Genomic DNA, 14,080 nt, shown 5'->3' on the forward strand with positions numbered 1-14,080 from the left:
CTTGGTGCTTAAAATAAACTGGTACATAAATTGTTTCTCTTTATTAGTAGTAATATTTTTTTTTTGTTTTTGTCTTTATCATGATAAGACTTTTCTTAGAGGGGTATTTGTTTTGGTAAAATTGATATTAAAAGAAAATTGCTATAACAGGAGATTCCATGAGTAATGTACACCTTCTTAAAACAGTTTCTTTTGGAAATTTTAGTTGCAAGGTTTAAAAAGTGATATTGTTGATATATGTAAAAGAAAACACAGACACATTTTTCATATATATCATATATAGGCACAAGCATGGCTGTGGTTAAGAAGCTCACTTTGCAACCATATAGTTTTAGGTTCAGTCCTACTGCAGAGCCCCTAGAGCAAGTGACTTCTACAAGAGCTCCAGGCTGACCAATACCTTGGTAAAAGTCTGTGTGTGTGTGTGTGTGTGCATGCGTGCATGTGTGTATGTCCTGTATGTGCATGCATGTGTGAGTATGTGTTTGTGTGAGTGTGTGTATGTGTAAGTGTGTGCATGCGTGCGTGCGTGTGTATGTGTGGGTGTGTGAGTGTGATCATGTTTATGTTTGTCTCTGACCACTGCATGAGAACTTGTGTTGATTTGTTTACATCCCCATAACTTAGCAGTTCAGTCAAAGGGACTGATGGGTCAAGGTACCAGACTTAAAATAAGTACTGGGGCTGATTTGTTGGACTAAGCCCTTCTAGGTAGAACTCCAGCATGACCACAGTCTAATGACTGAAACCAGTGAAATAAAAAAGAAGAGAAACATAAAAGTATACAGACATTTTCTCTCTGCATATATTCTTTTATTCTTCTATTCTTTTACTTGTTTTACTCATTTGACTGTTTCCATGCTGGAGCACCACCTTTAGTCGAACAAATTGACCTCAGGACTTATTCTTTGTAAGCCTAGTACTTATTCTATTAGCCTCTTTTGCCAAACTGCTAAGTTATGGGGACATAAACACACCAACTCTGGTTGTCAAGCGGTGGTGGGAGACAAACAAAAACACACACACATATATATACATGGTGTGCTTCTTTCAGTTTCCATCTATCAAATCCACTCACATGGCTTTGGTTTGTCTGTGGCTATATAGTAGAAGACCTTATTCTAAGTGGACGTCCATTATGCTAGTATAATGGACGTCTACTTAGTGGTCATCCCTCTTATATGTATGTAATATAATTTTTCTGAATCTTCAGATTTTTCAATATGCTAGGCCATTGGTTTTAAATTGATATTAATCAAATTAATATTCAATTTTTCACCCTTATTATTTAAATTTATACAAATATTTATATATGTATGATGGACTCTGCCATCGAAGATGACATACGAGTGTTCAGTTTTTGCTGAACAAGCTACACAAATGATTTGTTTATAGTGATCAAATGTTTGTGCTGCACATTAGTTCACTCTCTCCATCAAATCAATGTTGTCTGAACAGGTGCACAGGTGTACCATGCATCAGGTATTGAAATGATAGCAGAACAATGTGAGATAAAGTGTTTTGCTCAAGAGGAACAATGCACCGCCCAGTCTACCAATTGAAATCACAATCACTAGAATGTGAATGCAACACCCTAACTACTGTGTGTGTGTCTTTGTGTCTGTGTTTGTCCCCCACCACCACTTGACAACCAGTGCTGGTATGTTTACATCCCTGTAACATAGCTGTTCAGCAAAAAAGACTGATAGAATAAAATGCCAGGTTTAAAAAAATAAGTACTGAGGTCGATTCATTCAACTAAAAGTTTTTTGAGGCTGTGCCCCAGCATGGCCACAATCTAATGACTGGAACACGTAAGAGATAAAACAATAATACAAATACAGAAACTAAACGCAATAGAAAGAAAGTGGAACTTCTAAAAAGTTTATCTATCTAACTTTAATAAGAATAACATACACACCTATAAAAAAAAAATGACATATACATTTATAAAAGACCTGAAAGACAGATTCAGCAACTGAACTGCTCACTTCTCCCTCAATGGCAAAACAACAAAAATAAGAATTTTCCACAGAAAATTGTAAAATAAATCCTGTTAATAATGACACGTACAAAAGCAATTCACATTGATTTGTTTTTGTTCCAAGTTCAGCCAGAGGTGAGATGAAATTATCGACTGGTTGTGACTGTTACATCAGTAAAAGCTACTCCATTGATCAAAAGGTTGCTGTTTATTATTTCCAATAACCCCAGCGACTAACCAATCTCTCGAAATAGCATCTGTTTGACTCATCATTGCATGCTATGTAATACTATATCTTCAAACATGAAAGCTGTCATTGCATAACCATTCTAGTCTGATTAGGAAAAAAAAAAAAAAAGGATAAGGAAAAGTAAAAGGAATAATATTTTTAGACATTTTACTTGAAATAATGACATGTGAGGTCCACAGAAAGGTTGGAAGTAATCTTCTGGTGAGCAGAGTCTGTAACATGTGTTCGTTTTTAGGTTGAAGCATTTTACCCCATAAACTTCTTGTGTTCTTGCTGTTTTCAACTGTATTGAACAGTCGAGAGAAAGACGAGTTCTGCCAGGTTAACCAGCTTTTTTATGTTCCATAAAGACACCGTTTTTGTTGGTGACAAAAACAGAAAACAAAAAGAAAACAACAAAAACATGTGACTAAGAAGCTCACTTTGCAACCACATGGTTTTAGGTTCAGTCCCACAGTGCAGCACTGTGGGCAAGTGTCCTCTGCTATAGCCATGGACCAACCAAAGCTTTGTGAGTGGATTTGGTAGATGGAGCTGTGTGGAAGCTGGCTGTGTGTGTGTATGTGCATATTTATCTTTGTGTTTGTTCCTCCCTGCTCCACTTGAAATCCAGTATTGGTTTGTTTATGTCCTATAACTTAGTGGTTCAGCATAAAAAAAAATTTTAAAAACCCGATAGAATAAGTACCAGATTTTTAAAAAAACAAGCAAACATAAGTGCTAGGGTCAATTTGTTGGAGTAAACTCCTTAAGGTATGGCTGCAGTCAAATGTCTGAAACAAGTAAAAACAAACAAACAAACAAATGAATAAATAGATACATAAATAAATATTTAAAGGTTTACAGAATTTCAGCTCAGCAGGCTGATGACGTACCAGACTACCAAATGATGTTTCAACAATTTGTACCCAGGCGCAGTTCGTTGATGTACTTATTGAGAAGACATTTAACTCTTAGTACTTTAGTGCAACATACACCATACTGAATGAAATAAGCACCATGTGTGTTAATGATCACTACTGTAAGCAGCTGGAACACTATGAAATTGATGAATGTTTCATTAACTTGTGGTAATTAGTTCAAACTCCCAAGAGGTTTGAGCTAAATCCCTTTTTAGAGATGGGCAGAGGGACACCCGGTGATTGTTCATAGCCTGGTAATGTGCTTATACTCATATAGTCTAAAAGGAGAATTTATACTCTCAAGATCACCTGTGAAACAATTTATCTCTCCAAGTCCAAATGTATACAAACATGTAAAATACGACTGTACACAGCTATATTTCATTCAACATTGCTTAGTGTGTCTTTAATTAACAGAATAATTTAGATGCTGTCAAGGACAGATTATTACTTCAAATAAATTGTCAATATCTCAGGTAAATAATCTTTCTTTTCTTCTTTCATCAATTTATTTCAGATACAGTGACAGATATGTGACATATCCTGTTAATTAGAAGATTACAGGTATGTGGCATTCTTCAATCATTATGTCTTTAAAAATCAATTAATACTTGATGTTGCTGCCCCTCATAAGAATACAATATCCATTAGAATTTGACGCTTTCATCTACCTAGCACTTTAATCAGTAAGCACAATAAGCACATGCTTTGGGGGTATCAAGGGAAGGGGTGCACCATAGAAATGGTAAATGGTTTAATGTATGCAAAAAATCATTTTAAACTTGTTAAAATCATAATTGAAGTTGTTTACATGATTGGAAATATAATTTTAAATGTTCATGGTGCTACAGTGAGGATCTGATCAAAGTCTTTGCAATTTAAAAAAAGTGGAAAACTTTTCAAATATAAATAAAGTGGAAGTATTCAAAAATAAACATTATTTTCTACCTTAGTGTTAGTTATGCCTCATGGTTTATTATTGCTTATATTTTGAATTACATATATATGGAGCCACCAAAATCTTTTAAGTACTTAAGACCTCTATGGGTTTAATATTTCCCTGCATCTACCTTTAAATTACAACCAGAGCTGTGAAGATTTGTTTTTGGATTTTCAGCCTCATTTCTTGCTAGAAGAAATTTTGGAAATTCCAGTAGTATACTGGTACTTAATAAAGTAATTATGGATTGTGAAGTAAAGTTCTCAGTTCCACAGTGGAATAGAAAAACTGGAGCAACAGCACTTTAAGTCTCACCTAATCATTTGATCAAACCCATGTGTTCCATAGGATGTTTCTCCTGCTGACTTATGTTGAACACAATAGCTTTCAATGCTAAATATATCTGGGTCCATTGATTCTCACAAGAAATCTGTGCCATCGTGGTTCATACCCCTATCCCCATCATTAGTTTTGCTCACCAAATTTGCCCGCTTGGCACTGTGCATTTGTTGCTGCTATGAAATGGTCACCTCCAAGCAAGAGAGAAGTGACCTGTTTAACCCATTCTGAGTTTGAAAGTAGATAGAAGTCCTCTTGTCATTCACTTTACCAAGTTTCATACCCTTAATACACAAACAGCATTGAAAAGATTCATTCAGAATTCTCAGCCATATAATTCTGGACTTCTGTGATAAGGAATTTATATTATGAATACTGTTTATACTAGCATAGTAATAAAGACATTGGTTAATGCAGTGCAGTCACCCGGAGGTTCTGAGTTTAATCCCAGTCAAGGTACTAAGGCAATTCACCAAAAATCAACTAAAGCAAAAAAATTCATGAAATACAGAGAGTGGAATGAGAACAGTGTACCCCTCTGGATCAAATAAGGGGTTAGGTTCAAAATTCTAATATAATTGCAGAGTTCAGCACAAGACACTGGAAGAAGGCTGGAACATACAACAGCTGAATCGTAGTGAAAGCAACAATCAAGAGGAAGACACCAGTTCAACCAATATAAACAATATACATAATTTTCAGCTTTAGCTTTCTTGCTTAGAAATGCCTGGGAAACCTCAGTATCGACTGATTAAATTGAACACCAGTACTTAACTGGTACTTTATTTTTGCTATCACTGATGGGATTTGAACTCAGAGCACAGTCAACTGGAACAAATAGTGCAAGAATTTAAGAAGACAAAGCAACAACACTCCCCAATGTATTATCTTTAAGTACTTGTTATATTAGGTATTTTCTTTCCTTACATCTTCAGAATATTTTCTATTTGGTTTTGTATATCTCAGATGTGAATAAAATAAATAAATAGATTACCATTTATTTACTTAAAGTTATGGCCAGAACTACATCTATGTGAGTTCAATGTGTTAAATATTCTGGTAAATTTCTATTCCTAGTTTGTGCTTCTATTCTTTATAGCTTGCAGTCGAGTTTGATGCCAGACAAACCATGCTTTAAATCAATGTATCAATGTTGGTCAGAAGCACATTCTTCAAAATATCAATAAGAAGAACTCCCAAGATGTTTCCCATTATACTAGGAAGTTGTAAATCGGACTTGCTACAATTTTAGTATGCATCAGTAGATACACCGGGGACTATGCCACTGCATATAACTGCCTGTTTATGCCAGTGAATTAATGTTTTTTTATCAAGAAATCCAACCAGTACATTCAGTTTCATTCACATGACAGACAATTTCGATTGGAATCTTGGCCTATGTATTGCCAGCTAATCTCGAAGACTGATGTTGAAAAGATATTTTTGTACATTTTTTTATCTATTTCTTTTTTCTTAATGCTATGAAGATATATTTAATGGTTTCTAATGTGTATTTGATAAAGGAGAATTTGTTTACACGATTGTTTTTACTTGTTTCTTCCTACTATCTTTAGTTGGATTTTTTTTTACCACTTTCTACTTCTTTCTACTTTCTTTCTTTTCTTTTAGTGCATATATATATATATATATATATATATATATATATATATATATATTGACATACACATATGCATGCACACATGAACACACATATGCACACCCTCACATGTATTGGTGCTCATGTTGGTGTGGGTTTTATTAACATTGTAAATTTCAAGAAAAAGCTTTCTTTTCACATCTTTTCTTCACTTTTAAAAAGATGCCTGCATGCATACACACATGTATGTATGTATATACATACACATAGATACACACCCACACATACACATACATAGACACATACATACATGCATATATATATATATATATATATATATTCCATGTAAATATATACATATCATGTAAATGAACAAATGAGCTTGAGTAAGGTCAAATAAATAAGTTTTGTCTCCTGAAAGAATTCTATGCACACACAAGCAAAATTATAAAAAAAAAAAAAGAATACATACCCCTACCACCATACCCACATGCGTGCACACACACACACATGCACACACACACACACACACAAACATACCTAAAAAATCACTAGATGTTTACTTCCTTTTTTTTTTTCCCCCCTATAATTTGTAACAAAACATCTTTCTTGTTAATACATTTGTTACAAGATCTAAATAAATTACACGATGCAAAACAACAAATCAGAAGATGGCATATCTTTAGGAATGGAAATAACAGAAACTAACAATGAGGAAAGTTTGACCAATTATTTTTTAATGATATGTCGTTAGCAAAGTAACTTATCACTCATGTATACATAATTAAGTACACAATGTCAAAAATGTAACATAAAAACTCTGAAAATGATGCGTAAATAACAAGGTATTTTACAGTTTTATGTTATAGCTGCATATGTAGTTGTGTAGTCAGAAGTTTGGTTCCCAGCCACGTGGCTCCAGGTTCAGCCTCACTGTAAGGCACCTTAGGCAAATGTCTTCTTCTATAGTGCCAAGCTGACCAAAGCCTTGTGAGTGGTTTTTGTAGATGGAAACTGAAGGAAGTCTGCTGTATATGTGTATGTATGTGACTTGGTGTGTGTGTTTGTCCCCCACCATCACTTCACCACTGGTGTTGGTATGTTTATGCTCCCATAACTTTGCAATTAGGTAAAAGAGTCACTTCGTTTGACTAAAATTCTTCAAGGCAGTACTCCAGCATGGTCGCAGTCTAATAACTGGAATAAGTAAAAAATAAAAGACTGGCACCAGTGTAGCTATGTGGTTAAGAAGCTTGCTTTCCTACAGTGTGGCACACCATGCTACCTTGGGCAAATGTCTTTTACTTTAACCATGAGCTGACCAAGGCCTTGTGAATTAATTTGGTAGATGAAAACTATCTGGAAGCCAGTTGTTTTATATGTATGTATGTATGTATGTATGTAATATAAGAAAAAGAGATGACACAGGGAAAACAAAGTTTATGCTGTGGACCCTTAGCTGAGTGCCTGGATAATATCCCACAGCTTCATCGGACCCTCAAATATTCAAATATGAAGGGCAATTTATTTGGGAAGAAAAGAATTAAATTTTTGGAATATACAGGGAAAGCATTAACAGTGAGAAAGTCATTGCTGATGTATATATCTAATACATAAATGTATGTGTTAGTGTGTGTGTGTGTGTGTGTGTGTATATGAGTATCTATATGTATGTGTATATATATATATATATATATACAAATGATATATGAGTATATGCATTCTTCCAATTGCAAGTTTTCTTTTCAGGTACACGACACTGCTTTTCCCCTTCCCAGGCTACAGGCCCACACCCCCAACACCCATACTGTTAGGATTGGCACTCTCAACGTCGGCACGCTGAAAGGTAGATCTGGTGAAATTGTTGAGATGCTTGAACGGAGACGCGTAGATATGTGCTACATCCAGGAAGTAAGATGGAGAGGAGGTTCTGCGAGGTTCCTCACAGGCAAAGAACACAGGTACAAGATTTTCTGGGCAGGGAACACTGACGGGGTCGGGGGTGTAGGAATACTTCTAGCGGAGAAATGGGTGGATAAGGTAATCGAGGTTGTTAGAGTAAGTGACAGAGTACTTAAGATCAGACTAGTGCTTCATCATAGATTAGCTACTGTCATCTCAGCCTATGAACCTCAACCGGGGCTACCAGATGGTCTGAAAGACCAATTCTATGACACCCTCTTGCAAACTACCTCGTCGATGAGTGACAGGGACCTTCTCTTTGTGGCTGGAGACTTCAACGGTCATGTCGGACGTCATGCTGGAGGCTTCCATGGCATGCATGGAGGCTATGGCTTCGGTTCCCGCAACGAGGAGGGAACCAGACTGCTGGAGTTCTGTGATGCAACCGATCTTATGGTCTGCAATACCAACTTCAGGAAACCTGCCAGTCACCTAGTCACCTACCGCTCCGGCAGACACTCTAGCCAAATCGACTACATCCTCGCCAGAAATAGGGAAAGAGGGCGGCTTATAAATGCCAAAACCTACCCTGGCGAAGAATGTACCCCACAACATAGATTAGTAGTTAGCGACTTTGGGATCAAGGCAAAATGGGTGCCCAGAATTAGACAGGCTTGGAGGAGAAGGGTGTGGAAGCTTAAAGACCCTGCAAACGGACAGAGACTTAGAGACAAGTTACTTGAAGCATTTAACGAAATAGAAGGAGATATAGCATCATACAACGTGGAAGACAATTGGAAATTTCTGCGGGACAACCTGTTGAAAGCCACCGACCAGATTTGTGGGTGGTGTAAGGTCCCCTCCCGACCCAGAGTAACGTGGTGGTGGAACAAGGAGGTAGACAGGGTTATTAGACAAAAGAAACAGGCTTGGAAGGACTGGAAGAACGGTGGTAGCAGGGAATTGTACCAATGTGCCAGAAGGGAGGCTAGGCGACAGGTTTATTTAGCCAGAGGGGAAGCAGATAAGGAAAGATTTGCCAATGTTCTGCGCCGTGAGGACCAAAGACTCGAGGTATTTCGTGTTGCAAGACAGTGTAGGAGAGAGAATAGTGATGTTGTAGGAGAGAAATGTGTTCGCATGGATGATGGTACGCTTGCATTAAATGAGGATGCAAAGAAAGAGGTCTGGAGATGCCACTACGATAGATTGCTTAATAAAGAGAATGAATGGGAGAAAGAGAGCCTGCCGTATGTCGACCCAATAGAGGGACCAGCTATCCGAGTTGATAGTACCAGGGTAGATAAAGCAATTAAGAGTATGAAGACCGGGAAAGCCCCCGGCCCATCAGGAATCACTGCAGAGATGCTCAAAATATCTGGCAGTGTTGGCTATAGCCTAGTCACCCGTATTACGAACCAGGTGATACACAAAGGAGTCATACCCAATGACTGGTGTAGCAGCATCATAGTCAACTGCTACAAAGGTAAAGGTGACGCTTTAGATACAAATAATTACAGAGGCATCAAGCTGTTAGATCAGGTTATGAAAGTTACAGAGAGGGTCATAGCCCAACTAATTAGGGAGCGAATCAATTTAGATGAGATGCAGTTTGGGTTCGTGCCAGGTAAAAGCACTACTGATGCCTTATTTCTAGTGAGACAGTTGCAGGAGAAATACCTAGCTAAGGATAAACCTCTGTACCTGGCTTTCGTTGACATGGAGAAAGCCTTTGACAGGGTCCCCCGATCCCTTATCTGGTGGTCAATGAGGAAACTTGGGATAGAAGAATGGTTAGTGAGAGCTGTGCGAGCCATGTACAGAGATGCTGCCAGTAAGGTGAGGGTTGGAAATGAGTACAGCAATGAATTCCGGGTAGAGGTAGGGGTCCACCAAGGTTCCGTCCTCAGCCCCCTCTTATTTATCATAGTCCTCCAGGCAATCACAGAGGAGTTCAAGACAGGTTGCCCCTGGGAGCTCCTCTATGCTGATGACCTTGCCCTAATTGCGGAGTCACTATCAGAACTAGAGGAGAAGTTTCAGGTGTGGAAGCAAGGTCTAGAATTGAAGGGCCTTAGAGTCAACCTAGCTAAAACCAAAATCCTAATAAGTAGGAAGGTAGATAAAACACAAACCCCTTCAGGTAGATGGCCCTGCTCAGTATGTAGAAAAGGAGTAGGTAGTAACTCTATAAGATGTACCCGGTGCAAGCTATGGACACATAAGAGGTGCAGCAACATCAAAGGCAGGTTAACTAGCAAGTTAGTTTTTGTTTGTGGCAGATGTTCAGGTGCAATAAAGACTGTAAACAAGCAGGAAACAACTTCTATCTCATTCCAGGGTGAAAAACTAGAGGTAGTCGATAGCTTCCGCTATCTGGGCGACCAAGTTAGTAGTGGGGGTGGGTGCGCTGAAAGTGTAGCTGCTAGAATAAGAATAGCCTGGGCAAAGTTTAGAGAGCTCTTACCCCTGCTGGCGACAAAGGGACTCTCACTCAGAGTAAAAGGCAGACTGTATGACGCATGCATACGAACAGCCATGCTACATGGCAGTGAAACATGGGCTGTAACTGCTGAGGACATACGTAAGCTTGCAAGGAATGAAGCCAGTATGCTCCGTTGGATGTGTAATGTCAATGTGAATACCCGTCAGAGTGTAAGTATCTTGAGAGAAAAGCTGAACATTAGAAGCATCAGTTGTGGTGTGCAAGAGAGACGATTGCGCTGGTATGGACATGTGGTGAGAATGGATGAGGATAGCTGCGTGAAAAAGTGCCACACCCTAACAGTTGAGGGAACCCGTGGAAGAGGTAGGCCCAGGAAGACCTGGGCTGAGGTGGTGAGGCAAGACCTTCGTACATTGGGCCTCACCGAGGCGATGACTACTGACCGAGACCTTTGGAAATGTGCTGTGCGTGAGAAGACCCGGCAAGCCAAGTAAGATCGTTGCCAGTGCCCCTGGACTGGTTCTTGTGTGCGTGGCACATGAGATGCACCATTTTGAGCGTGGCCGTTGCCAGTACCGCCTGACTGGCTCCCGTAGGATTTTCGAGCGAGATTGTTGCCAGTGCCCCTGGACTGGCTTGTGCAGGTGGCACATAAAAGACACCATTTCGAGCGTGGCCGTTTTCGTGCGGGTGACACGTAAAAGCACCCACTACACTCTCTGAGTGGTTGGCGTTAGGAAGGGCATCCAGCTGTGGAAACTCTGCCAAATTAGACTGGAGCCTGGTGTTGCCATCCGGTTTCACCAGTCCTCAGTCAAATCGTCCAACCCATGCTAGCATGGAAAGCGGACGTTAAACGATGATGATGATGATGATGATGTATGTACATACCTACATCTACATGTATATATAGATGCATATCTGGGTACAGGACGTTGCAAAAAAAATGTAGACAAAATGATAAACGGAGTACAGAAAACACACAGGCCACATAGAGAACATTTCCTTCATCAGCTGCCACCATTCTAAAACTAAGTGTTTCGAAGAGTTACATATACACATATACATATATGATGCCCATAAAATGTGTGTGTTTGTGTGTATGTGTATCCTTGTCTAGACATTGCATAATGGTTGTAAATGAGCATCACCATATATATATATGAGGTTGTTCATTTCCAGTCTGTCATGGAAAACATGTCTGGTCATAAGGAAATATGACAGGTGAGGGTTGGTGACAGGAAGAGCATCTGGTTATATATCACATGAGCATGTTTACATACGTAAGAGTGTATGTGAATGTATGTGTATGCATATTAAGAGGTATAGGAGAATCAATATGTCAAACAAAAATACCTTGTAACATCTGATTGAGTCTCTTTATACTTGATCAATTTTTACCTTCTATCTTCCTATGAGAAATAAATTCTTATCTACTCTAGGCACAAGACCCGAAATTTTTTTTGGGGGGGGGAGGGGGCTGTCAATTAGATCGATCCAGTGTGATGCAACTGGTGATTAATTTATCAACCCTGAAAGGATGAAAGACAAAGTCGACCTCAACAGAATTTGGACTCAGAACGTAAAGATAGATGAAATACCACTAAGCATTTTCCCCAGTGTGCTAACGTTTCTGTCAGCTCGCTGCCTTTGAGAAGTAAATACCAGTCAACAGTACATCAGTCAATTAAAACATTCATGAACTGATCTTGGGAGACCGTCACTGAACAATTGACAAACTTGTTGATATGACTGGTGTGTCCTGGAGTTCCTGACTGCGAATTTTGAGCAAGGAATTGTGAATAAAAGGAGTTGTAACAAAATTTGTGCCTCACTTGCTCACAGAAGATCAAAAACAGTCACAACTGAATGCATGTTGTGAACTGAAAGTATAGTTGGAAGTTGATCAGGGCCTTATTTTGTAGGTCATTACTGGTGATGAAAGCTGGTGCTATGCAATTTGCAGATGTGGAAGAAGTGAAGAAAAAGACAACAGATACGTTAAAAGGTATCACTTTGCAAGAGTCCCAGCAATGCTTTGAACAGTGGAAAATGCATCTGGACCGATGCATTGCTTCAAATGGAGAATACTTTGAATGCAATAAAAGAGTAAACATGTAAAACTAAGTGAATAAAATAACATTGTAAAATTCCAGTATCTTTTGGGTAACCTCTCATAACATAATAATATATATATATATAAACAGTATTATGTAACATATATATACTACATAGAAACTGGGAGAAGCCCATTGTGTATGTATGTATACACACGATGGGCTTCTTTCAGTTCCTGTCCACTATTTCCACTCACAAGGCTGTTGTTGGTCCAAGGCTGAAGTAGAAGACACTGGAACTGAAACCAAGACTCCGGGGTTGGGATGCAAGCTCCTTAAGACAGCGATAGCTGTGATGATGAAAATGTGTGCCTTGTCTTGTCTTGGGCTCTAAACTCCTGATGGCATAATGGATGGGAGGGAGGCATTGGAATATATGGAGTGTCTTTGACATTTAAACTGGTGGAGCTCAACCTTTGTCATGTCGAAGCATAGTTGATTTCTTCCAGAGATGGAAAAAAAAGGGATTGATTAATAGACAGATAGGGAAGGTGAGAGAGAGAGAGAGAGAGACAAAAGAGGTGTTTGGTGTGTGTGAGTGATTAAGAGAGATATAGAGAAGAACCAGTACTCAACTGATACTTTATTATTGACTCTAAAAGGATGAAAAGCAAAATTGACCTTGCTGAGATTTGAACTCAGATTACAGAAAGCCTGAACAAATGCCACAAGGCATTCCATCATATGTTATAATGACTCTGTCAGTTTGCCACTTACGTACAATGTGTGTGATGCTGCATGTGTGAGTGTGTGTGTATATATATATATATATATATATATATATATATATATATATATATATATATATATACATATATATATATATATATATACATATATATATATATATATATATATACATATACATACAACCAATTAGATACATCAAACATATTAAATACAGCAAATACAAAAATATGTATATATGTATACGTGCAAAATGAGAGGTGCATATATATAATATACATACATACATACATATATATATATATATAGTATTTTCATTTTTTCATTTTCATTTTATCTAGTTTCAGCTCATGAGCTGTGGCCACATACATACATACATGTTTAGGTGTGTATGTATAATAGAGTTGGTCAGATTAAGACTGTTATATATTTAAACATACATATGCACACACATATACCGAAGCACACGCTCCTAGCAGCATGCTCACAGATAATTGAGAATAAAGGGCAACAACTCTTGTCGCTTGGATTAGGTTTCCTTGTAAAGTAGGAGTGTGTGTGTGCTTATGTGTGCATGAGTGAGATGGTGTACGGAATATTCCTTCTATAGACGAAAGCCACACGAAAGTTTATTATGTCTTTCTATAACTATATCATATATCAACATTTTAAAAAAGATATGATCTTTCTTTATCTCTCCTTCTCCCTTTCTGTCGTCTCCCTCCCTCTCTCTCTCTCTCTCTCTCTCTCTCTCTCTCTCTCTCTCATCAAGTCTTTTATTCTCATCTTTTCTCTTTCTCCATCATTTACACATATAAGTGTGTGTGCTTGGCGTATGCATATTAGTGGTGTTTCCTGCATGGAAACTGGAGATTTTAATATAAATCTTTCTGTTTTTGATCAGACACACCTGAAA

At 38.2% G+C, this 14,080-nt stretch overlaps 1 protein-coding gene and 1 long non-coding RNA gene across 7 annotated transcripts in view; one reads left to right on the forward strand and one right to left on the reverse strand.

Moving 5' to 3' along the window:
* LOC106881593 (protocadherin beta-15) overlaps positions 1 to 14,080 on the reverse strand; it is a 319,651-nt gene that overhangs the window by 204,020 nt on the left and 101,551 nt on the right. The window lies entirely within an intron of this gene.
* LOC128249440 (uncharacterized) overlaps positions 1 to 14,080 on the forward strand; it is a 349,834-nt gene that overhangs the window by 75,189 nt on the left and 260,565 nt on the right. Inside the window, exon 2 of the long non-coding RNA XR_008265561.2 lies at positions 3,654 to 3,700. This is a non-coding gene — a long non-coding RNA (uncharacterized LOC128249440). The remainder of the gene's footprint in view (positions 1 to 3,653; positions 3,701 to 14,080) is intronic.

This window comes from Octopus bimaculoides, chromosome 14 (assembly GCF_046866305.1).
Source record: "Octopus bimaculoides isolate indiv1 chromosome 14, ASM4686630v1, whole genome shotgun sequence".
NCBI classification, from domain to species: domain Eukaryota; kingdom Metazoa; phylum Mollusca; class Cephalopoda; order Octopoda; family Octopodidae; genus Octopus; species Octopus bimaculoides.